We start from the raw sequence: 26,447 nt of genomic DNA, 5'->3' as shown, positions 1-26,447 counted from the left end.
TGCAATTATTATTTTAATGAGAATTGGATATAACATAACATAACCATTAAGAGCATGGACTCTATAGACAGATATATTTGCATTAAAGTCTTAGCCAGGACAGTTATTAGCCATGTGACCTTACTTAAAATGCTCATTTTCTTTATCTTGGAAAAGGACAATATTACCAATATCACAACATAATTCTGAATATTACATGATCTGAGTTGTTTATTGCAATATTTATACTATAGTGAATGCTAAGTATTACTAACCATTCCTTTCATCTTAATATGGCCTCAGAAGTTAGTTGGGTTTGCTAATACTATCAGAATTTAAAGGCCTTGTATTAAAATAGAAATGCACTGGACTTGAAATTAAAAGACCTAAGCTCAAATGTGGTGGTCATTTACCCAGAATTATGGTTTGCAGATATTAAAGCTAATTCAGATCTCATGACTTCAATTCAGTGCTTTTCCTATTATGCTACCATTTCTCAGGAACATAGTTTGCACTCTACCCAAGAGTCCAAAACCCTGCATATTTCGATGATCCCACCATCTAACCAGCCAAATTTGTTCTCTAGGCAGGGATCTTTGGGTCTGACCTAAGCAATCAACCTTACTTTTTGGCACAGAGTTGGTATTTGTGAATCTTGGCACATCACTAGAAAGCCAAACTGGAGATTCAGAAGGTGTCAAATGAAAAACCATTTGGGACACATCAAGATTGATTGATTTTTTATTTTGTTTCCCTTAACTAATGGTAAAATACCCAGAGATGTTTTGGGGGTCAGGGTTCTGAGAATTATCAAATCTGGGAGCTTTGCTTTGACTACAGGCTGCTACAAATTATCAAAATATCACTGTCCTTTTCGTCATAAGTTTTTGTTTCTGTTTTTAAAGATTTTATTTATTTAATTGATGTAGAGAGACAGGGAGAGAGGTAACATAAGCGGGGGAGTGGGAGAGGAAGAAGCAGTCTTCCCACCAAACAGGGAGCCTGATGTGGGGCTCAATCCCAGGACCCTGGAATCATGACCTGAGCTGAAGGCCAACATTTAATGACTGAGCTACCCAGGTGCCCTGATGTCATATGATTTTTAATCCAGTTGTAATTAATAATTAGGGACCAAGTAAACTGGAATAAATATACATTATGGCAACTTCATAGCCATGTTATTTTAAAAATATTTTTTAAAGATTTATTTATTTGAGAGAGAAAGTTTGAGCACATGAAGGCGCAGAGGGAGAGGGAGACAAACAGGTTAATCTGAGTTCAGATAGATAACTTATTAACAATTGTAGAATAGGATTTCTATGTGATCATAGAACTTTTCTTCTAGCTTTTTGTTCAAGAGTAGGTATTTGTTTTGTGCCAGTCTCAACCTACTGATAATCAGTGTTGGGGCTGGACTGGCCCTTGTGGTCCTTATTATGATTGCAAGATGCCCTCAGCCAATAACCATCAAGAAAATTTGAAAATAATAAATAAATAAACAAATGTCTTATTACTTATATGTTCTGGAAATTATCCAGATGCCAGAATACTGTTGGAACAGACTGACACCTTGGTGGGTTTTCTTGGGTATATGGAGATATCATGTGTATTCCAATTAGCAGAAGAAATTAATTTTGCTAATCAGAAATCAAAGCTTGACACTTGGCACCAATGCAAATAAAGATGGTGAACTCCAAATAATATTACTTTATGGATCAGAGGATTTACTTTACACATTTCAAAGTTCTGTTAGGATCTAAGTAACTGGCCAGAAAGTTAAGTGTAAACCAAAAAATTTATTTTCATGACTAGGTAATTAAGAAAAAAAAAATTGAGTCAAAGAGATTCCCTATTGCTGGAACAGCCTCAAAAAGATAATTCGAAGTCAAAATAGAGACAGTGGTTTCTATATCTCAGCATTTTCTGAACTGTCTTTTCCTGTAACTCCTTTCTATAAAATGTCAGTAGATGCCTTCTTAATGAAAGGTTTTAGAGGTCAAAGAAGTGTTACAACCTGTAGGTTAAATAGCATCTATAATTATTTTTAACTATAAAACATCTCTAAATCTCTAGTAGATCACACAGTATGAAAGGATCTCCAGTATATTTAGCAATAGAACCCTTTGATATTTTGGCTGTTTTAATTTTTTTAGTTATTCTTAATATCAGACTGGATCTGTGCTCCTCAGTAGACAATTCAAGAAAACTAAATTTCATGATGCCAAAACAGCTTGTTTAGTGAATTTAATAAAGTTAAGGGTCTGTTCAAAATGATTTGATTTTATTAAATGATACAACTTGGCAGCCTGGTACAGGTATTATCTGAATATATCCTATATCCCTTCAAGAGGGACAGACTTTTGTCAAAATTTTTCAGGAAGTATTTCCTGTGCAATGATGTTACTACTGCTGATTGACAACATACTATAATCTGGATCTCATGCTAAGTATTCCACATATTTTGACTCAGTTTTTTTTTTCTTTTTAATTCTTACAACAGTTCTTTGAGGGAGACTCAATTATTGTCACCACTTTTTTATTTCATGGCCAAGAGACAAGTCTAATTTTTCTAAAGATGGAGTTTATTGTGGAGCAGAAGGCAGAAGCCTGAATTCATGAGGACTGGACTTAGGTCCACTATTATGATTCTCATGGAATCCTTTGTGTAAAAATCCCTTTGTAGACTTTACTCTCACATCCACTAGCATCATGGGTCATAAGGTCTGTTTTAGTCACTTACATGATCAAATAAAACAGTTCCAAATTGAAAGAGTTGATTTTATAGTATAAATTTGGAATAAAAGTCATAAAAACACAAAATTGTATGTGACAGAAAATATGATTAAAATAATAAGAAATGCATTTGATATGTGATTAAGAAGATGTTAAAATTTGTATTATAGATTGAAAACCATGATAAATTGGTTTTGATTACTTTGTTATTAAATATTAAGCTGGATTTGGAGCAAGTTGCCAACACATCCTTAGTCTCCTGGTCTGTGAGGCCTAAACTCTTGAACTAGATTGCCTTCATTCAAATCCCAGGTCTCCATTCCAGTTTTGTGGTTAGGGCAAAGTCTCAAACTTTTCTGTGTCTTTCTCTCATTATTTGAATAATAAAATAAAGAGAGTACCTGACTCATGAAGTTTTTATTCCAGTTAATTGAATTAATACATGAAAATATCTCAGAACAGGGAAACAGTGCCTGGAAGATATCAAGCACTCAATACACATTGATCATTATTGTTTTTAGATCCATTCAATTAATTTAATTGAGAACATATTCTGTGTCAAACACTGAACAAGGAACTCAGGGTAATAAAAAAGAATAAGACAAGATCCCATTCCTCATATGGTTTGTAATTTAGTACACAACATACAAACAGATACAGTCATGATTATACTCAATGTGAAACAAATGTTAATAAAAGTGTCTCAAGATGCAAACGTAGAAGTGTCTCAAGATGCAAACATAGTTCGAATAAGGGGCGCCTAGGTAGCTCAGTGGGTTAAGCCTCTGCCTTCTGTTCAGGTCATAATCTCTGGGTCCTGGGATTAAGTCCCACGTCGGTCTCTCTGCTTAGTGGGGAGCCTGCTTCCCCCTCTCTCTCTGCCTGCCTCTCTGCCTACTTATGATCTCTGTCAAATAAATAAATAAAATCTTTAAAAAAAAAAGTGGTTTGAATAAGAAAACAATTTGTTCTTAAGATTTCATTTGTTCTTAAGATTTCATAACATTTTCAATAAATGGTGTTGGGAAAATTGGACAGCCACATGCAGAAAAATGAAATTGGACCATTTCCTTACACCACACATGAAAATAGACTCAAAATGGATGAAGGACCTCAATGTGAGAAAGGAATCCATCAAAATCCTTGAGGAGAACACAGGCAGCAACCTCTTCAACCTCAGCCGCAGCAATATCTTCCTAGGAACATCACCAAAGACAAGGGAAGCAAGGGCAAAAATGAACTATTGGGATTTCATCAAGATCAAAAGCTTTTGCACAGCAAAGGAAACAGTTAACAAAATCAAAAGCCAACTGACAGAATGGGAGAAGATATTTGCAAATGACATATCAGATAAAGGACTAGTGTCCAAAATCTATAAAGAATTTAGCAAACTCAACACCCAAAGAACAAATAATCCAATCAAGAAATGGGCAGAGGACATGAACAGACATTTCTGCAAAGAAGACATCCAGATGGCCAACAGACACATGAAAAAGTGCTCCATATCACTCAGCATCAGGGAAATACAAATCAAAACCACAATGAGATACCACCTCACACCAGTCAGAATGGCTAAAATCAACAAGTCAGGAAATGACAGATGCTGGCGAGGATGTGGAGAAAGGGGAACCCTCCTACACTGTTGGTGGGAATGCAAACTGGTGCAACCACTCTGGAAAACAGCATGGAGGTTGCTCAAAATGCTGAAAATAGAACTGCCCTATGACCCAGCCATTGCACTGCTGGGTATTTACCCTAAAGATACAAACGTAGTGATCCGAAGGGGCATGTGCACCCGAATGTTTATAGCAGCAATGTCCACAATAGCCAAACTATGGAAAGAACCTAGATGTCCATCAACAGATGAATGGATAAAGAAGAGGTGGTATATATACACAATGGAATACTATGCAGCCATCAAAAGAAATGAAATCTTGCCATTTGCGACAACATGGATGGAACTAGAGCGTATCATGCTTAGTGAAATAAGTCAAGCAGAGAAAGACAACTATCATATGATCTCCCTGATATAAGGAAGTAGTGATGCAACATGGGGGATTAAGTGGGTAGGAGAAGAATCAATGAAACAAGATGGGATTGGGAGGGAGACAAACCATAAGTAACTCTTAATCTCACAAAACAAACTGAGGGTTGCTGGGGGGAGGGGGATTGGGAGAAGGGGGGTGGGGTTATGGACATTGGGGAGGCTATGTGCTTTGGTGAGTGCTGTGAATTGTGTAAACCTGGCGATACACAGAACTGTAACCCTGGGGATAAAAATATGTGTTTATAAAAAAAAATTTAAAAAAAAGATTTCATAACAGTTTCATAACAGAATAGAAGTTTAATTGGTGATAGGTAGGCATGGGGAAGAAAGGCTTTGAGTTAACATTGAATGAAAAGCAGATGCGTGAAAGCTGCACAGTATGTCTTGGCAACGGGAGGTGTGGTTGTATTGCTGGTGGAGGTGGAATGGTGAACGAATGGTCATGCTAAGCTGAGAGCTGTAGGCAAGGGCTAGATAAAAACAGGCTTCATGTCCTACTAAAGTGTCCCCATTATCCTTGGAATGAGAAGAACCACGAAAGGGATTTAAATGGAGAGGGAAAAAAATGATCAAATTTGTACATTAACACCTCGTTCTGGCTACATTGTGTTCCCACTTAGGTGAGGAAAAGAAAGAAGAATTATTAGGAGGATGTTGTTCTGATTCATAATAGAAATGAAAAGGGCAGAAGAGAACAGAGAAGAAAAATGTGAGAATTATGGCCTTAGTTTATTTGACTAATTCAGTGGTATTCACGCTGTCTAGATGTCACCTCCCTATGGGAAAAAATAAACCCATAGAGCACATGAAATGATGAATGAGCCTCCTTTTAGACATGAATTCTTTGAAAGACTGTTGTAAGTTGGGGATAAATATTGGTGCTTGTATCATCCCACATTTTATACTAAAAGACTCAGATATTAGTATATTTTCCCTGCTAATGAGAAGATACAGTTATGCAGGTTAGGATCCTTATATGCAAAGTTTAATGACTGCAAAAAAAAAAAAAAATGTTTCCTAAGTGATCAATGCATACTAGAGAGTGACAATATCACGATTTCTTAAATACACATTGTTAACTGAATACACAATAAGTGGCAGCTTGAATGGAGCGGCTGCAATTCCTTTTAGCCTAGTATAAAATGACAAAAACTTATTCATACTTCTTTATCTCTACATCTGTAGCTCTAACACACTATTTTATGTTCTATAGTGAAGGTCACTTTTACTGTACGCTGTCCCTCCATGTTCCAGATATAATACCAGTTGAATCAAAGAAATTTAGGGATCTCTAAAGAGTCTTAGACGGTTGCTATTCTATCTCCTTCCTGCTAAAGAGGAGGAACTTTTGACTCCGAGAGCTTTGGTGATTGGCCTAAGGCTCCTGAGAAGGAGAAAAGCAGAAAAGAATCAAAGACTCCTTATCCAGTAGAGGGTTTTTTGTTTTGTTTTGTTTTTTCTTTTTCTTTTTTGGTCCGCAACACCAGGCTCTAATTATTTATTTATCGTAGTCTCTTACAGCTAGTTAATTTCTGATAGTTTATTTATTAGCACATAAAATGAAATGGAAGGCACAGAGAAAAATCACACAAAGAAACTCCTCTTATGATCACTGAACACAGATGCACATTGCAGGAATTAGAAAGCCAGACCCGCAGCTTGGCCATGGGGAGCACATTGTAAAAACAGGATCCGTGCAAGTCTCCATTTCACTTTCTTTTCCTTTCACCTATGTGTTCTAAAACTTCAGTTTTTCACACGTGAAGATGCGATGTGTAATAGTAGACTTTTCATTCGTTGGCGTGTACACTCATAACAGTTCATGTTTTGGTAAAGTACAAACCACCGGCAGTGAATTACAACCACTAATATTATGCCCTGTTTCAAGAATTGAAGGGGTATGTCTTGATATTTCCTGTCCATTCACTAGTGCTTTGCTCTACAGCAAGCCAGGTTAAAATAAGAGTGACCAATATCTTACAGAATGTTGATGTGTTCTATCTTGAGAACTATGAAACTTGGAAGCGAAAGTAAATGCTGAGAAAGATTAGGCTGTAGACCAGGTTATTAACTCTAAAAAGGAAGCAGTAGGGGAAGGCCAGGATATAGCTATTGGATTTCGGAGCGAAAGTCTGCTCAGACAAAACAAAATGATAACCAGAGACTGGGTGGCAAACTACTAGCAATGGGTGTCTGTATCTTTCATAGACTTTTAAGGATAGAAGAGTAATTGGGGGTAATTTCCTAGACCACACAGTTGATTAGGAAAATGAGGCTCCCTGCAGCCTTAGTTGGAAAGAGTGTGTGATTTCACAGAGCTATTGGCCATGAGCCAGGCAATGGGGAGTGATGACGCTCAGTTCTTGTATTTGGTGACTATAATTATGGTCCAACCTACCTATCTATAGATGGAAAGCAAACAAATAGAAATACATAAATGCTACTTGCTTTTCTACAATTTAAAGTCATTCAGTGGCAGAACTTGGCTTGGGAAACAGGTAATATAGTCATCCCAATAGAAGCAGGATGGATCTCCACCCAAAAGTGAGTTCAGATGTTGAGAACAATGATACCGCACATACACCAAGAGGGTATGAAGAGATTTGTTATTGACATACTGAGGCTTCATGGTGAGAGTAGAGAAGGCTCCCAGCCAAATCCAAACAAATACAGCTTGAGCAAAAAAAAAAGGAAGGCTTTCTCTCTGGCTTTGGATTTGATTGTGGTTAGGTGGTGGGACTGGGGTAAGTCTTCCCATATATGTGGGTCAGAGCTTCATGTTTTGGGGGATTATTGTAACAAATTAACACCAAGCATGTGGTATAAACACAATAAAATTTTTCTCTTACATTTCTGGAGGCTAGAAATGAGGTCAGTACATTGTGGAGGCTCTGAGAGAAAAATCGCCATGCCTCCCTCCTACCTTCTGTGGTTTCTAGTAATCCTCACACATATAATACTAATAATTAGTAATCAATATAACCATCTGTAATAAAAGGAGAAATAAAATAATTTTTAAAAAGATGTTTTATTAACGTTGGGGTACAGATGACCCTTCTTTTCACTACATCTGTATCTTTGGGGTAAATAACCAGTAGTGCAATTGCAGGGTCATAGGGAAGCTCTATTTTTAATTTCTTGAGGAATCTCCACACTGATCTCCAAAGTGGCTACACCAACTTGCATTCCCACATGCAACAGTGTAAGAGGGTTCCCCTTTCTCCGTATCCTCTCCAACACATGTTGTTTCCTCTCTTGCTAATTTTGGCCATTCTAACTGGTGTCAGGTGGTATCTCAATGTGGTTTTAATTTGAATCTCCCTGATGGCTAGTGATGATGAACATTTTTTCATGTGTCTGATAGCCATTACACTATGGAGTATTGTGCCTCTATCAGAAAGGACAAATATCCAACTTTCGTAGCAACATGGACAGGACTGGAAGAGATTATGCTGAGAGAAATAAGTCAAGCAGAGAGAGTCAATTATCATATGGTTTCACTTATTTGTGGAGCATAACAAATAACATGGAGGACATGGGGAGATGAAGAGGAGAAGGGAGTTGAGGGAAATTGGAAGGGGAGGTGAACCATGAGAGACTATGGACTCTGAAATACAACCTGAGGGTCTTGAAGGGGCAGGGGGTGGGAGGTTGGAGGAACAAGGTTGTGGGTATTATGGAGGGCACGTATTGCATGGAGCACTGGGTGTGGTGCAAAAACAATGAATACTGTTACACTGAAAAGAAATTTTAAAAAAAGGTGTTTTTTATATATATATATATATATATAAAATCACATATTACATGTGATAATATACATAATATTACATTATATATAGATAGATAGATAGATAGATAGACTCTTCCAATCTAGAAAACACAATAAAGCAGTCAGATGCTTCCACCTAGATGTAGAGTTACTGAGGATGAGATATCTATAAATGCAAGTTGATTGTATTGGTGATTTAAAAAAAAAAAAATCCTGAGTGGAGTAGCTCAGAATGTAAATTTTTGTAATGATGACCAATTATTGGTAAAGGTCTGAATAAAACAGAATAGTTCTCCCTTGTTTTATTTGAAAGTTTCAGTCCTCATAATGTCCATGCATATTTAAAGCTTGCAAAGTATTTTAATTTATATGTAAAACAGAATTAGATTCCAGGTTTAGATAATTACATACAGACTTTTCTCCACCTATTTGAGATCAGGTGGGACATTTATGTACCAAACACTCATTGTGACAACCATTAAATGCTCCAACAAATATCCAAAATGCCCTTGAGACCCATTAGAATAGGTTATTTCAAATTTCCAGATTTAAAGATAATGTATTTCCTTCAGTATAATAAGTGGTTACTTGCAATTTTTAATATATTTTTTTAAAAACTGCATTAAAGCCAATTTTAAAAGGTTCTATTAGTCATAGAAATTGATATACCCTTACCTTTCTTCTTAGTGGGTTTATTTAATGCTGTGAAAATACTTCACTCCACCCAAATGGAAAGCTAACATCTGTCTGTGTTTGTTTTAACCAAAAGAAGGGTAGGGTCATCCAGTAAATACTGACATGAGCAAGACTGATGTGCCACATAGATTAGGACAAAGAAATGGAAGCAAATTTCTGACCTATTATTATTTGGGAAGCTAGTGATCAGAAGCAATATATATTAAATATACCAGCTTTATTTGCAAAAAGATTAGAAATGATTTCAAATTGGTGATATTCTGTGTCTAGGAACTGGACCACAAGCTTAATATGAACACATATTAACTGATCCACTGAAAAGAGTTTATGCACATATATATGATTAGGTATTAAATATACAAAGTATAAATTGATTGGTCAGTGTTAAAGAAGCATAGTGTCTGGAACCAGAAAGCTCTCTGCAGTGATCAGATACTATCAACTATTATTGATATCAATATCAACTTATTCCAGATTCTGAATTTTAACAAAATAGATTGGGACATGCTCAGAAAAAGCAGTAAGGTACAAAGGCCCCCCCGAATGTGTGTGTGTGTGTGTGTGTGTGTGTGTGTGTGTGTGTACATCCATATGGATTTTTTTTTTTAACTATGCAGACCACCGGTCTTAAAAAAAAAATAATAATCATGTTTCATATTCTTATAGTTACCTTCTTTTCTTTGACTATGTACATAATGAAATTTATTTTTAAGTGTATATTTCAATTAATGTTCTTTTTCAAAATTATGATAAAAACATGCTATGAAGGCTAACTTCTTAACAAACTTTAAGTGTCTAGTATAGTATTGTTAACACATTATTGTACGGCGATGTCTAGAGCTTTGTTATATTGCACGATGAAAACTCTATATTCTTTGAACGACTCCCACTTCCCTACTCTCCTCAGTCCATGGCAACCATCATTGTGCTTTCTGCTTTTATGACTTTGACTACTTTAGACTCCCCTAATAAGTGGAATCATGAAATTTGTCCTCCTGTGACTAGCTTATTTCACTTAGCTTAATGTTCTCAAGGTTGATCTGTTGTAGCATATGACAGAATTTCCTTCTTTTTAAAGATAAAATAATATTCTACTACATGTATGTACCACATTTTCTTTATTCACGTGTCTGCCAGTGGACATTTAGGTTGTTTTTACCTCTTGGCTGACGTGAACTATGCTGCAATGGGCATGGGAGTGCAATGATCTCTTTATTTTGGATAAATACTCAGAAATGGGATTGCTGAATCATTTGGCAGCAGGTCCACTTAAGCTTTTGAGGAGCCTCTATACTGTTTTCCATAGCAGCTGTACCATTTTACATTCTCACCAACATTACACAAAGATTCCAATTTTCTACATCCTTGTCCTTTATTTTCATATTTTAAAGACAGTGAAATATGAAAATCTTATATAAAAATATTATATGAAAATCTTTCTATTGATCATCTATCAATCTATATCTCCAGTTTTCTCAACATCATTTGTTGAAGACTTTGTCAAAGACCATTTACTGTAGTATACTTGGCTCTATTTCTGGGCTCTCTCTTCTGTTCCATTGTTCCATGTGTCTGTCATTTTCCTGCCGTTATTGTACTGTTTTGATTCCTGTAGCTTAGTAATATATTTTGAAGTCAGAAGTTGTGACCTCTCTATCTTTGCTCTCTTCCTCAAATTTGTTTTGACTATTCAGGGTCCTTGTCATTCCATATGAATTTTAGAATTTTTTTTCCTCTTTCAGTTAAAAAAAAAATGCCATTCAAATTTTGATAATGATTGCACTGACTCTGTAGATTGCTTTGGGTAGTATGGACATTTTGACAATACTGAGTTTTCAGATCCTCAACATGTATGTCTTTTCATTTAGTTGTATCTTCTTTAATTTCTTTCAACGGTGTTTTATGTTTTTTCTGAGTATAAATCTTGTGCTTCTTTGCTTAAGGGAAATTATCAATCCCAGAAAGCAGAAGGTGACAAAAGAAAATGATTACTTTTTTGGAATATATCATATTGAAAACTTTCTGGATAACAAAGTTGTAGATAATATTCTATTTTTGAGAATTATTTTTGTTGAATATTTTGGTGATTTCTTTAATATTTAAATTTAAATTTCAGGTGGAGTCTTTATGCTTGGGTAAATGCTTCTTTCTCTTGCTTCCTATCTGTATGTGTTTGTAATTGAGCTGTAACATACAAACATGATAGGTAGATCACACTTTGTGATGACCAAAGTCAATAGCTAATGATTCAAAGAACTTTAAGCCCAGAGTTTTATGTAAAACTGCTGGCACCTTCAGCAAATAAGCCCAGACATCTTACATTTTGAATAATTCCACCAAATCTTTGGAGTGGTTATGTGATTTTCTTGTTTTTTGTTTGTTTGTTTCTTTTGTATTTTGTGTTTTCTTTTGTGTTCAGTGTGTTTTCTTATAGTAGCTTCCCTCCACTCTCTCCACTTGAACCTCTAGTTTACTCTGAGCTGTCTTAGCTTGGGAATCTGGTAATCACTTGACTGAAATGTGTGTCTAATTTACAAATAAATTGACTTTTAGTGAGGGCTTGAAGGCCTCTTCTGTGTTATAAAGTGAATAAACTGAGCCAACCCTCTTTGTGCCTTACAGGAGCTTTTTCTAATTTTTTTTTTTTTTTTTGCCATATTCTAGAGAATTGGGGTTGCCCCAAATCTCTGTACACAATCCATATCCGCTCACAAGCCTACACTGACATTTAGCCACCGTATGCTCTGTACACGAGCTTTGCTTTTTCCATAAACTCTGTTAAGTTCTGTATTGGATTTTCTATATTAGCATTCCAAGTTTGTGTCTGCACACCTTACATGTAGTGTTGCTGGGAATTAAACTCACTTGAATATTAGGACAGGAGCCAAAGCAGTCATAAGATGTGACTGAAGCACAAGTCTTGGCAGTAAGTGGTTCTTTCTTGCCTGCTTTGGCAGGTGCTCACAAGCCCACTTCAACTCACACATCAATCTTGAAATATAATTCCTTTGGTAATTATCAATAGTCGTTGCTGGTGTAATTTTTGGAGGGAGAAGGATGCCTCGGTGTCTTGATGGCACCATAACGGCATATGTGGTGTTCAGATGACTGCATCTGCATAGCTAGTAATTGTCCTTGGACTCATTTCCTTTCCCTCTTATTTCTTGCCTTGTGCCTGTGTTCCATTCCCTTTCATCAGAGTGGCTTTGGTGTCTCAGGTACAAGATTCCTCAATGATAAAGAGATACTCTTATTGTCTTTTGTCATTGTTCTTTTAATACCTCACTGTATCTTCATCCTCTGTACACACATCTTTTCCTTGGAAGTAACAGCACAAAGGGATGGCCCAAAAAGGCATATTTAGGAATATCAAGGGTCCATAACTATAATAACATCAAGAATCAGAACAGACATATGGTAAAACGAGTAAAACTAGCTTCAAACTCTTTACTTCAGGGCGTCTTCTAAGATCCAATACTGTGTCCGTTCTTTTGCATTCTTTTACTTGGAATAAAGTATATTTGTGTATAAGATCCAGTCTCACCATGTGGATATCTGTTGCCAACAAAGACCTTTGATGACATCGTTTTCTCTTTCCTTCTTCTCCTATTCTCACCATTCCCTTAATTCTTATCTTTCTTTCTCCATCTCTTTTCATTTTTGTTTTCTTCTTTTTTCCTCTCACCACTGTCTCATCTTTTTCTCTGTTTTATGATAATTTAGGACACCTTTCTTTTCCTCCACTTCCCTCCCCTCCCATTTCCTCCCCTCCCCTCCCCTCTCCTTCCTTTCTTCTTCCTTTTATACTGTCATGGTTACCCTCAGTGCATTTATCATTTGACTAAAAATATCAGCTGTTTGGGAGACTAGCACTCATTTTCACTTCCAGTCTTTTCTCATGAACACAGTTTGTACACGTGGTTTTTCACCTGTGTCAAAGCTACACGGAATACACATCTCCAACTGGGATTTCAAATGAGTTTATCAAGAAAGAATCTACAATATTTGTACCTGTTAAAATATTTTGTGACACCAGCAGGATACAAGAATAAAGTTCTGTTAAAAGTTCCTGAAAGTTATTTCACTTAGTAGATATTCTTATCTTTCTTGAGGTAAGAGAGAGACATGTCAGCTGTACAATTTTATATTCCAATCTAGCATTGGCCCCAGTCTAATAAAATGGAATTTTTATTATTAAAATAAGATATTCTCATATATGTATTCTTTGACCGGTAGAAAAGGGTCAAATAGATTAAAATAGAATGTTAGCAAGTAATTCACAATACATTTATCAGAAAATATTTGAATGCCTTCTGTAATTTAGGGCCTTGATGGATAAGACACAGATCCACCCAAGCAAGGAAATCTTTGTGATATGTGAAATGACAATGTGATGATGATGATAATATTAATGATGATGGTAATGGTGATAAAATGAAAATAAAACCATTTAGGCAAAATAACTAGATGTGCCAGTTGAGTGATTTCTGAACCTGGCTGATCATCAGAAATCACCTAGTCAAATATATATAGTTACATAAATGCATGTATTTATGTTATATACTTTTCTCCTAAATATATGTGTGTATGTATATGTATATATATGTGTGTGTGTGGATATGTGTGTGTGTGTGTGTATGTGTATAATTTTCCTTCCAGTAATGATTCATGGGCCCTATTATAGATATATTAAATCAGAACCTTTGGAGTTTTAGGCATAGGAATTTTAGACATAGGAATTATATTTTCAAAGAAATATCCACAGGATAATTCTGATGACAAAACAGGCTGGAGACTTACTGACTGGGGAAAAATGAACTCTGGGCCTTTAGAAGAAGGAAAAAATGGAATTAGGTTCACATGGCTGTGAAGGAGGAAATATTTGGCCAGTGAAGGATTGATAGCACTTGGATGAGCAGGAAGTATTAAGAAGGGAATTCTTGGGGCACCTGGGTGGCTCAGTGGGTTAAAGCCTCTGCTTTCGGCTCGGGTCATGATCCCAGGGTCTTGGGATTGAGCCCCACATCGGGCTCTCTGCTCAGCGGGGAGCCTGCTTCCTCCTCTCTCTGCCTGCTTCTCTGCCTACTTGTGATCTCTGTCTGTCCAATGAATAAATAAAATATTAAAAAAAAAAGAAGGGAATTCTTGGCAGGATAAATGAAAAGAGTAAATGTGTTAAGGTGAAAAGTAAAAGGCATCAGGGAGTAGTGAAGAGACAACACTGACAGAAATTAATGGTACTTGGTGAGAAGCAGAAGATAAAGCAGGGACATTACATAGAGACTTAGTTGTGGGGAAGACTGTGAAGCCAGGGAGGTAGGGTTGGGGAATGTGCGCATACAGCTGCTGGAGAGGTTGGAAAGGAACTGGTATTGGAATCAGAGTACAGTTAATAATAGTACAAGTCTTGGGTCATAGTAGTAAAAAATCTAATTCACATTTCTATGTGAGATAGTAGTTAGCTTTAATCTTGAAACTTCATCCCCCTCCAAAATATTTTGATACTTCCATGATCTTTGTAAACAATTTCCTACATGATGGTGAGTTATAAATAAATTTTTGGTTATTTGCTCTGGAGATTATAATAGAATCAAATATGAAAGTGCTATGCATTGAATGTACCAAGAGAAGTTGTCTTATTTGCTCTATGCAAATTTTTTATTTATGTGAAAGATGTAGATTACCACTATTCTAATAGAGACTCTTCAGTCCAGTATGGCTCTGGGGAATGCAAGGAGATACATTATCTCCAATTTGGGAAGTTTGAAGTGCCTGGAATATTGGTAGTGAAGACATTTCTCCATAAGTCCTTTTAGGCTTATTAACACAGTGTTCTGCAGAAGAAGTGGGACTGTAGTCCTGGGGGGATCATAAGCACTTAGTGTGGAGCCTGAGATGCTATGGAAAGGTAGTCCTACTACACAGATAACTACTTGTCAAAAGGTCAGCAGTGCAGTGTCCCGCTGAGAAACAGTAATGAAGTGGTTTTGAGTATGGGCTTGGAGTGAAGCTAGTCCGGTATTGAGTTCAAGGTGTACTGTGTGTTGTCCTATATGACCTTGAGCAAGTGACTCCATCTCTATAAACCTCAGTAAACTCTTACGTTAAAGAGAGCAAAAATAATACCTATGCAGAGAGGTACTATGAGAGTCAAACAAGATAACTCTTATAAATGGTTTAGCATAGTGCCTGGGACATTGTCAGTAGCCAAGAAAAATTGTCAGTGTTGGTACCCATTGAGTGGCTGCAAAATCCCCAAACTGACCTCAAATCCTCCAGTAATCCTGAACCTTCAGATTTCTTCATTCAACTCTAACTCACAAACTAGATGCAGATACAGGGCTTTAATTATTGAGTTTCAATATTCGTCGTTGTACTGTGTGAGAGGACGCTGGCTCCATTTTCCACTTGTCTCCAAGACTATGCCCTAGGAAATCCCAGGAGTTGAAATTCCCTGGCCTCTTCTCTGTTGGACACGTACTCTCACCTAACATTGCTGCCTTTGTGCCCAGAGTGTTTGCCATAGACCACACAAGGCAAAAATTCTTCTCTTCTTTGTATTTCTGCCCTAAATCCCCAAGAGCTCCTCTATCTTGATAGATTCATCTTGTTCTAATAAACATCTCAAGTATCATTTGTATCTACATCCCCCCATTCATTTATTCATTCTTCCAACAGCTATTGACTGGGTACCAATATAGGCCAGCTTCAGTCTGGGCACTAAGGATAAAGCTTTGTAAAAGACAGACATGGTGCCTGTCCTTACCCAGCATTTGTGTTAATGGAGGAAGAAGACAATGAATACGATGCCGAGTAAATAGTGTCAAGTCATTCGAGAGAGGCAAAATCATGGTCAACAAAGTGGGACAGCGTACTTTGATGAAGAGTAACAAGGTAGAAGTAAAGAAATTAGGCACTCAGGAAGGCGTCTCGGAGGGAATATTTGAGCTGAAAGTTGAAGGGCCATCTAAGTGACGAAGGGTAAGTATTTCAGGCAAAGGTCCTAAGCACTAAAGTTTCAAGAAACTGAAAGCAAGCAAGCAACCAACCAACCAAACGAAAGTACTGGCATTAAATAGCAGTAAGGGTGAAGGGGTGCCTGGGAGGCTCAGTCAGTTGAGCATCTGCCTTTGGCTCAGGTCATGATCTCAGGGTCGTGGGATCGAGCAGGGTATTGGGCTCCCTGCTCACCATGAATCCTGCTTCTCCCTCTTCCTCTCTCTCCCTCTACACTTCCCCCTGCCTCTGCTCATACTCTCATTCTCTCTTTCTCAAATAAATAAAATCTTAAAAAAAAAAAAGAAAGAAAAAGAAAGGAAAACAGTAAAGGAGGAATATCAGTAAATGGACAGAGTAATAAGTGTTGGCAACAGCCCATTCATGTACTGAGTAGGAGTTTAAATTTTATTCTAAAATCTGGAGTAGATGAAATGCTAAGCAAATGTCATCTTTTCCCATGAACTTTCTCCACAGCTTGGTCCTACTTCACTTTCTGATGGTGAGTGTATCTCCAATGTCTTCATTTTAAACTCAGTCCCTTTTTAGCATCCCAAACAAGTCTGGAGCAAAGTAGATTGTAAGAGATTGTTTCTGAGGTCAGTTCATGGTATCCTTGGTGCCAGAACAAACTAGGAATTTAGTAATTGCCTCTGAAGTCAAAAATAAAGGTATAAGAGAAGTTGTGCATGTAATACAGATAAAACTTACATACAATTAAAAAATAAAAGAATCTAGTTTATGTTAACAAAGAAGTATATCAGTATATAATAAAGGCCGGATCTTAGAGTGTGAGATTAATCAGGGCAAGTTTCCGAAGACACAGTTCGAAAGACCTGGAGCATTTGGAGTCACTGTGAAGATAGCACAGAACATTGCGGATTGGCCTTTATTAATAACACAGCTTGTTTTGACCTTTCCTTTCTCACCTGGTATTTGACAGCCAGCATGTTTGAGTGCTTACTAGGCAGCGTTCTAAGTGCTTTGCCATTGTCTGGGAAACAGACTGGTTTGTGACAGGTCTATACCCAAAGTGCAATGATTTTTTTTTTCCCCAAAGTGTCAGTTGATAACATAAAAATACTTTCCTTAAAAATGTAGTGTCCCCAGTATTTTTCTTCAGAGACCAAAATCATCTTTAAGTTTTGTCTCATTTGGTTTAAACCTTCATGTGATTAAGTAGAAGGAAGCTGGGTAAGCAGAGGTGCTTTTGAAATCTTTTCATTTCTTTCCCAGCTCGTGGGAGGAGAGTAAAAGTCATGTATTTCTTAGTTTCAGCAAGAGATATCCACTGAACATCACTCAGAATCACCAGACTTTCAAATGTCTTGTGTGGCCTGTTTTCTCTAAGGAATAGTTCTGCTACTTCAGAGGGGGATTTTGAAAAAGAACCTATGAGTGACAAATGATAATGGATTGCAGTCTGAACCATGCATCCAAGCAAATAAAACTGGCTTTCAAACTTGAATTGATCAAACCTCACAGCAGTCATCTGGACTCCATGCTTGCTTCTAGGCTTGATGGTAATAAAGCCCTTTCAGGGACAAAAATATTATGCAAACTATGGGCCAATTTTATTCCTGTTATTGGGAACTCCTTGACTGAAATCCCTTTTCATTACTGCATTGTTCTGGGACCCACAGCTAAGTCACTGTGTACAAGTGCAGCCAGGGGAAGAGGCAAGTGATTGAATTCGCCTGACCCAACTTCCCTGAAGATTTCTTTACTAATTTGCCTTCCTGCCCCCCCCACCCCCCGCCCCAGTAGGAGCCTTTGTTCTTCCACATTCCTTTAGCAAATAGACTTAAATACTTTAACCTGTGGCGGTGGATTTCTTCCTTCTGGTTGGATGTTCCTCGAAACACTTCTGCTACATACATGACTATAGTTTGTAGAGATTTAAAATCTGTGGCTTAAAAAAAATGTTGGGTGGCAAAATTGGACGGATTAATGGCAGGGCATTGAAGATTCTGGAATTATCAAGTACCCCTTTGATACAACTGCCAGGAAAAGGGTCTTAAGTACTTTGGAATGGGAATAGAAAGATCAAACAAGGGATTTAGGGTCCAGTCGGATCTGGGTGGGAATCCTACTCCTGAAAATCGTGCGATCTTGGATAAGTCAATTCACCTGTCTCGAGTTTAGTCTCTTGACAGTGCAGATAATTGAACATAGTCAGTGGCTTGAAATAGGTAAAGTGCCAAGAAGAAGAAAGACCTATTGCCAAGTGCTAACTGCTCTGTTAATATCCTTAGTCCAGTCATCAAGCTTGTCCAAATGTAGGCAGAATGGAAATGAACATGATTCCAGAGCTAATGTCTGTCTTATAAATATACATGGCAGTATGAATTTTAGTCTACAAATTCAGAAAAACAATATCACATTTCTGGTCATATTATAATTATTCTATTTCTATTTTTCAGGGCTATCACATGTCTACTTGTTAGGAGTGAGAACTATCAGATTTGTATACTTTTAAACAAATAATCTAATTTTGAATCTCCATCTTACAAGAATGGTAGGTTCGGTTGAACTCGCACATTCTTGGAAGATGCTCCCGGGTTTTTGTTCTGGGTTCTGGGGCTTTACGCCACGCCAAAATATTGTCCTCCTCCCCTTAGCTGTTGCTGTTTAACCACAGTCTTGCTTTTTTCCTATATGCATAACCCTTTCAGCTTTGGTGACAGATGTTCTGGGTTTCACTGGGAGCGCAGGACATTTTTGTGAGGATGAACATCTCCTGTTTGGGGTTGTGTATACCCTACGGCCATTCTGCTAGCTCTTAGTTTTGCTGTAAAGGAAAGGAGATGTTCAGGCCCGACCCCACAGATAGAGTCTCCTTCCCTCATCTTCGTCCAGACTCCTCTGCTATCACCAAGAAATGCTCTTTCCTACCCTTCTACCTCCTTTCGAAGCTCTCAGTATCCCTCGAAGATCTTGGACTTGGGGGAGGTGGAGTAGGGGGGTGTGGGTGGGTAGGCAGAAAGACCTTCATTTCTGTCTCCTGTTGCTATGAACCTCCTGCGAGGCAATGAAATACAGAGGCAGCTGTTTGAATTGGGAGGGGGAGGTAAAGTCAGAGGGAAAAACACCCTGATATCATAATATTTAAAAAGGAGTTGGCCGCCTTTATTATTGAAGTATCGATTGCATAGTTCATACGCCAGTGAGTGTTTCTGTGGTTAAAGAAGGAGAAAGAGTTGGAAGAAGAAGAAAAGGAAAAGAAAGTGGAGGAGGAACAAGAGGAGAGAAAATAGAGACACACGGGGGTCCAAGGATGTCGGTTCAAGTAAGAACACCGACACCATTCAGAATACTAGACTAGTTGATAGGCTTTAAGTTCCCTGCCATGCTGTACTTCTTAAGGCAGACTCTGCAAAGTACTGGAAAATCTCTGTTGAATTATTCAACACTTATAACGTTTTCATATTACATCAAGTCAGTTTCTCCACCATCTGGGTCAGTCTCTACTACTGGAATGCTTAGTTACCACCATATATTGATGGATTTCTAAAATAACACTTAGTGTTTTTGAATTTGCAACATTTTATTATTGGTTTGGCTTAATAAACACATGACCCTCTCCTTCCTGTACACTATAAATAAAGTTCTGTGTAGCCTAGAATTTAATTCATCACTGTTCTCATAAGGGAAAATTGAAAATAAATTATGCATGGCTAATTAAGAGAAGTGAATACATTCTGATAAATCCATATGATAAAAACCTAAGCAACCATTAAAATTCACTGTGTAAAGGAATAGCTAAAATAAACTTTTATCTGTTATAACCCTTTTTTGTTATATTTATATATATTGTATATGTTTGGGCATATTCAAATGAAATATTTTCTGGACAGCTCAGTTATAAAGGATTTTCTTTCTTTCTGCTTATTTTTGATTTTGTAAGGGGCCCTATAAAATATGAACTGATGTTTAAAAAAATGAGGAAAACATTACATGCTATTGTGAAAATTGCCCAATACGTATAGAGAGGACTGGAGTTACCAGAAGCCATCCCAGCTCGGAGATGTTAGTCACAGTTGGGACAAGCTGAGCTCCTGTTTCAGTTTTGTTCTTGTTCAATAATGAGTGTACGATTTCGGCCAAGATACTTAACCTCTTTTTATTCTAAAAACCCGGGATAAAACAAAACAAAACAAACAAACAAACAAAAAACAGGAGGGATACTACTTTCTACCTTGCATTTGAAGAATTGAATAAGGTGAAATATCAAATTTTTGTATATAACCCACCACCCACTAGGTCACTGATAAATACTGGTTTTCTGCTCTTCCTGGCTGTTCATGAGGGAGACCATACAGAACAGTAAAAATAGCAGAAGATCCCTAGTCAGGGAAACCTGGAATCAAATGAAAGCTTTGCAAATGTTTGATATACCTTAGCGCAAAGTCTCCAGTATCTCTGAGCTCCTGTTTCCTCATCTATAAAATGAGGGAGGCCTGGGGTTTATATAAGATGATGTATGTAACGAACCCAGAATCATACAGGACTGAACACAGAGCAAAGGGTCGATATCTCTCCCAGCCGCTAAACAACTAACATTGAATGAACAATCGTAGAGTCCACTACAGAGACTGTGGGGATAAAGGGGCTCGTGGGTATGGGAGGGTCCAGGAGAGATGGAGAGACTTTGTTGGAAAACAAAGCAGGCCAAGAATTGTGATGTTGAAAGTGACCTAGATAGTGTTGGAGCTTCCTAAGCTTCAGCAATGAACCTGTTCCACCTCATTACTCATTCCATGTACTTGCGAAGAATATGATCTACATATTTCAAAATAGATTTTTCACCTATAATTATCTATTCTTTGATTTATTTTAGTCACATTTAAATTATGGTTAAGTTTTAAATAACTCCAAGGAATATTATAAGATTTTCATTTCAATTAAAAGGAGGCATAGGGCTTTTTAAAAAAATATGAAAAAAGAAGAGTTTTCAATCTTCATAGGCGGGGGGAAGAAATTTTAGAAGGTGGAATACATCCCTAAGTAAATTTTAGCCCATATTCAGGAAGTATCGACCCAGGAAAGTCTTTATCTTCATCAGGTCTCTCGCTTAGGGGTAGAACAGGTAATGTTTCATCCAGAGCTACACAGTAACTGAATGCAAAAACTAAAAATTAGGCTGTCAGCATAAATTTCATGACATCATTGCACATGTCTATTTCTGTGTTTTCCTATTTCTCCCTTATCAGAGATATGTGAAATGCACATATATAGATACATATATGTGTGTATATGTGTATGTATAATTGAGACTCATGTATCCTAGATATACAAATTGTGTATGTGTGTGCATGCGTGTAGAGAGTGTGCAAGGAACAGACAGGGAGGAAAAGAGAAACTTCTCTGAGAGATCGTTAGCCCCTATCCTAAATTAGCATAATGCGTGATATCGCTCTCTAAAATGGTTTAATCCAATGTAGCTTTTAAGAATGTACATTTTATGCCCAGTCATATAATTATTCCCACGTTGAGTCCCTCTAAAACAATCTCTTCCTTTGTTTGACATATTTGCATAGAGTCCCTCTCTGTGGTTTCTCTCTGTTTCAGTCCTGGAAGCCCAGACTGTGAATAATAAAGTAGCCGAGGCTGTGCCTGGCTTGCAGAATTGCCAGTTGAGAAATTGTAATTTGTATTGATTAGTAAATTTACCCTCTTCAAAGGCGTATCAGAAAGCCCCACTGGAGTTAGAGTTTCTGCTGTATTAGTTCAAGGGCACTCTTGAGAGAAAGAATGTGTTTTCAGTAAGATTAAGTCCTCCCTCTCAAAGAAGAGGAAGAATATCCTACAGTGTTGCTTAAAATAGTCAGCACTCTCTCAACCAAAGACAAGATACGCCAGGCAGAGCTGGCTCATTTTTTTTTTTTTTTTAGGTACCAGGGCTGCAGTTTGCCTTTCTCTGGATCGCAACCTTGGAAGCAGTCCCCAAGTCCCAGGGTGGGAGACAGCATAGTGGCCTGACCCCCTGGGAGGGTAGAGATGGCCTGACTGGAAGTTTCAAGAGGTGGGTATTGGTGCCCCTTCTGCTGTTTACTTAGAGCGATAAATGCACTGAACATTGGCAGGTTGGTTTTTTTTTTTTTCAATTTTTATTTATTTATTTGACAGTCAGAGATCACAAGTAGGCAGAGAGGCAGGCAGAGAGAGAAGGGGAAGCAGGCTCCCCGCTGAGCAGAGAGCCCGACATGGGGCTTGATCCCAAGACACTGAGATCATGACCTGAGCTGAAGGCAGAGGCTTAACCCACTGAGCCACCAAGGCACCCCGGCAGGTTTTCCATATGTAAAAAGACAGGGGTTTCTAGCACAGTATGGGAGGAGCACAGAATGGTCTAGGTCCCTTTTCCCCCTGCAGGCTTTCCCCACATGATTTGCTTTGCTTGGAACATTCAGTGATTCCCTAGGAGTGGTCTCCAAACCAGCACCATTGACAGCACTTGATCCAGTGGGAATGTGTTCATTATGCAGATTCTCAGGTGCACCCTAGTCTTATCCATTAGAAGCTCTAGGAAGGGGGCTCAGGAATCTGTGTTTCTGCCATCCCTCTAGCTGATTCTGATGCCTCTGAGATCTACCGCCTTGTGTTGCTCCAATTTATTCCTTGCTACAGAAAAGCTTCTCTGCCCTCTGCCACTAGATCAGGCTCCCCTGTCATGGACTGTGTCACCACTTACCATTTACAGTTAAGTGTGTGAGTATTTAACTGCTCCACAAGGCCAAGTGTGTGTCTGTATTGGCTCATCATTGTACAATCGTCCAACAAAACCCGCCACACAATAGGCACGTAATAACCATTTGTCATTTTGACAAAGCTAATAACCTTCAGACACTGCTTAAACTTGCTGAGACTCTATTTACTTCTCTTTCAAATGGGTGCAATAAAACATACCTTGGAAAATGGTATGTTTCTTATACCATTTTCCATACCAAATAAGTAAACTAAGAGATCATAAGTTCAGATCTCAGTCAACAAACTCCATGTCTTTAAGTGTGTTTGTGTGTGTGTGTGTGTGTGTATAAATTTTATATGCATAAAATATATACATATGTATTTAAAATGTTACTTAGTTTCTCACTGGAAACAGTTTTGCAACTGGGTGTCTTATTTAATCCTAGTTTCCCTTGTGTTTCCTTCCCAGCCCTGGGGTGAGCCTCAACTCCTATATTTTACAAAGTACCATAGTGACATAGGGTAAGTGTAGGGAGATATTTAATCCCCCAATTTTAGGATATAGAAAGACCTGCTGAGATGCTCCTATTCTCAACCCATTCTTATACCCCTTCAAAATCCAACTCTTTCTGCCATTTCCGTGATTTATTTAGTTGGGGACTATTTTTATTGTCATCACTTTAGGGGGATGTTCTACTGGCTTCTAGTGAGTACAGGTCAGTGATGCTACCAAACATCCTACAGTGGACAAGTCTGCCAGGGCCAAGAAGAGTTAACAGGTTCAAAATTTCAATAGTACCATGCCTCCCTAGAGGTACCCTGCATCACATGAGGCTATGTACCAAGTCATGTGAAATGTGGCACAAAGGAGGTGTTTGATAAATGAGTTTTTACTTTAAATCTTTGGTTCTTCCACCCTGTTACCTTTGCAGCCTTGACCAACTGGAGGGACTTCAGCAGTTCTGCTCTGTCTCTAGCTTTAGCATGGAGGACCAGTGCTAGTCTCCAGCCACGCCCTAGTGAGCATGTTTTCTTGCCACACATCTGAGTTGTTCTTCCTGTCTTAAGAGCTTTACATTTTATTCTCTCCTTTGTCCTGATGGCATATTAATGTATTAGGCATCATTGAGTCTCTCTGTACTAGAGAAAAAGTGAAATTGAAGTTTGGCCTTGACTTCCATGCATTCACAATTACATGAGAGAAATATACTCCAAAGATACAGTGTGGTGGGTTTGGCTCAAGAACTAAGTGCAAGATGCTGGGGAAGCAGGAGAGAGGACCATGAATGCCAAGAGAACATCCACAGGGTTAGGACACAGCTGGACTGAGCCACCAGGATGGAGAGAAAGAGAGGACACTGAGTTGCAGCGAGTAGGAATTTTCAATGAGAAAAATTTGGGTTGGGATACGTCAGGCAAGGATATGAAGCAGCCAAGACCCAGAGTGATAAAGATGATTAGAGGTAGACAGGCAAGGCACAAAATGTGTGCATCTCAGTGCTACACAAAATCCAGAGCCTCATGTTCAAAATGCAGGAAATGGATACTATGAAACGTATTGAAATGTAAGACTCGTGGGATGTTGGGTGGCTCAGTCAGTTAAGCATCTGCCTTTGGCTCAGATCATAATCCCAGGGTCCTGGGATCAGTCCCACATCAGGCTCCTTGATCAGCAGAAAGCCTGCTTCTCCCTCTGCCTGCTTCTTCCCCTGCTTTGGTTGTGCTCTCTCTCTCCCTGACAAATAAATGAATAAAATCTTAAAATAATAATAATAATAATAATAATAATAATAATAAAATGTAAAATTCTTTCCTTTCTACTACAGTCTCTCCCTTGAACTTTTTTGGTGATTTTGTTGTTGTTTATTATTACAGCAGCTGTGCTATATAGTCAAACAAGTAGAACTAAAGAGTTAGTAAGAAGAGCGAGGAGGTTTAGAATGTGTGGAATTGCACGGGTGTGAAGAAGAAAGTCAGAAGTTGGACATTTCAAAGTATCTGCCATTCGATAACCTCAGGTGGGAATTTATAGAATGGGGAAAACTGAGTGGAGGAGAAAAAGTGAAACTGAATAAGGGAGTGGAGTAAGTACCAGGAGAAGAAAGTTCAGCTCGCCAGACGGTATTTTGAAAAAAAATGCTGTGGATTGGATTAAGTCTGCCAGTGACTAAAGTAGGCAGCCAATTTATTTTTTCCTTATAACATTAAATATTTTTAAGTGTAGAGAGTCACTGTTTAGTACTATCTGCTGATTACAAAACATGTATCACTTGATAAATCTGATATTATAATGCTGCAATTGTAAAATCAATTAAAAATTAGTTTGAACATGGAACAGAATTCTAAAACCTTATGTAAAAGTATTATTATTTTTCATATTCCCTGTCATTATCTAAGGATCTGCAGGAATATTTTTACACTATAGAAACACTAGTATACACACTTCTCTCTTTTTTTCCCCAAATTAACATTATCTACAAATAGTTCCTGTCTCAAAGCATAGTCTTTTTTTTTTTTTTAAAGATTTTATTTATTTATTTGACAGAGAGAAATTACAAGTACACTGAGAGGCAGGCAGAGAGAGAGAGAGAAGGAAGCAGGCTCCCTGCTGAGCAGAGAGCCCGATTCGGGACTCGATCCCAGGACCCTGAGATCATGACCTGAGCCGAAGGCAGCGGCTTAACCCACTGAGCCACCCAGGCGCCCCTCAAAGCATAGTCTTAATCTACATCATGTTTTATGGTTATATAATTACCCATAGAATACATGGATCCTGATTTTTTAAGCCTTTCCCCAATGGGACAACCAGGTTTGTTTTCTCAACCTTCCTCACTAGATATGTATATATCCACATATAAAATTTCAGGAAACTTTAATTTTTCACACATATAACTTTATCCTTCTTTTTGATATTTAAGCTCTCTTTTGCAGGATATTTTATTGGGAGGTGGCAAAGCAACTTACCATTCTTCTCATATAAAAATAAAACCGAACTTGCGTAAATTATTATTCACAGGATAAAAACATAACAAAACAAACAAATAAGAGAACAAACTCTAACCCTGCTAAGAACAAAGGCTAGGTTTAAATTACAGAGAGAACCCTGCCAGCTGATGACTAGTCTTTGACAACAATTGTATTAAGGAAAATCACCAATATTGTCAGAAACATTTCTAAGAAAATAGTATGGTCCAATGCCCTGAAGGTGTTTTCATTGTCGATTTTATAAAAGAAAGCTCCAGTTTTATAGAAATGAATTACTATAGAATTTGCATTGAATTATAGTTTTAACTGGAACTTCTATACCTGAATGCATGGCCATTTGATGGAACAATTGTCAGTTAGTGTAATTAGCCAGCTTAAGTTTAGTAAAGGACGTTGCCATGCCTCAAAGAAGACGGTTTCAGAGAGAAAGCAGAATGCATTCAAAGGAATGAAAACAAAAAGACCAGGCTTGATGCACAAAGGAGGTAAACAGTTTAGAAAAATATCAATATTACTTGTTTGCACAATTATTCGCTGGAACACTATCTTGGA

The 26,447-nt window shown here is 37.8% G+C and overlaps 1 protein-coding gene across 4 annotated transcripts in view; it reads left to right on the top strand.

Annotated features, from left to right (window-relative positions):
- LRRC4C (leucine rich repeat containing 4C) overlaps positions 1-26,447 on the top strand; it is a 1,206,407-nt gene that overhangs the window by 744,722 nt on the left and 435,238 nt on the right. For all 4 annotated transcript variants that reach the window (XM_032357772.1, XM_032357770.1, XM_032357771.1 and 1 more), the window contains one exon: positions 22,115-22,245. The gene's annotated coding sequence lies outside the window, so the exon portion shown is untranslated. The remainder of the gene's footprint in view (positions 1-22,114; positions 22,246-26,447) is intronic.

The sequence above is a fragment of the Mustela erminea genome, chromosome 9, assembly GCF_009829155.1.
Source record: "Mustela erminea isolate mMusErm1 chromosome 9, mMusErm1.Pri, whole genome shotgun sequence".
Taxonomy (NCBI): domain Eukaryota; kingdom Metazoa; phylum Chordata; class Mammalia; order Carnivora; family Mustelidae; genus Mustela; species Mustela erminea.
Note: the sequence above shows the minus strand (reverse complement) of the source record. Positions and strands in the feature narration are given on the sequence as shown.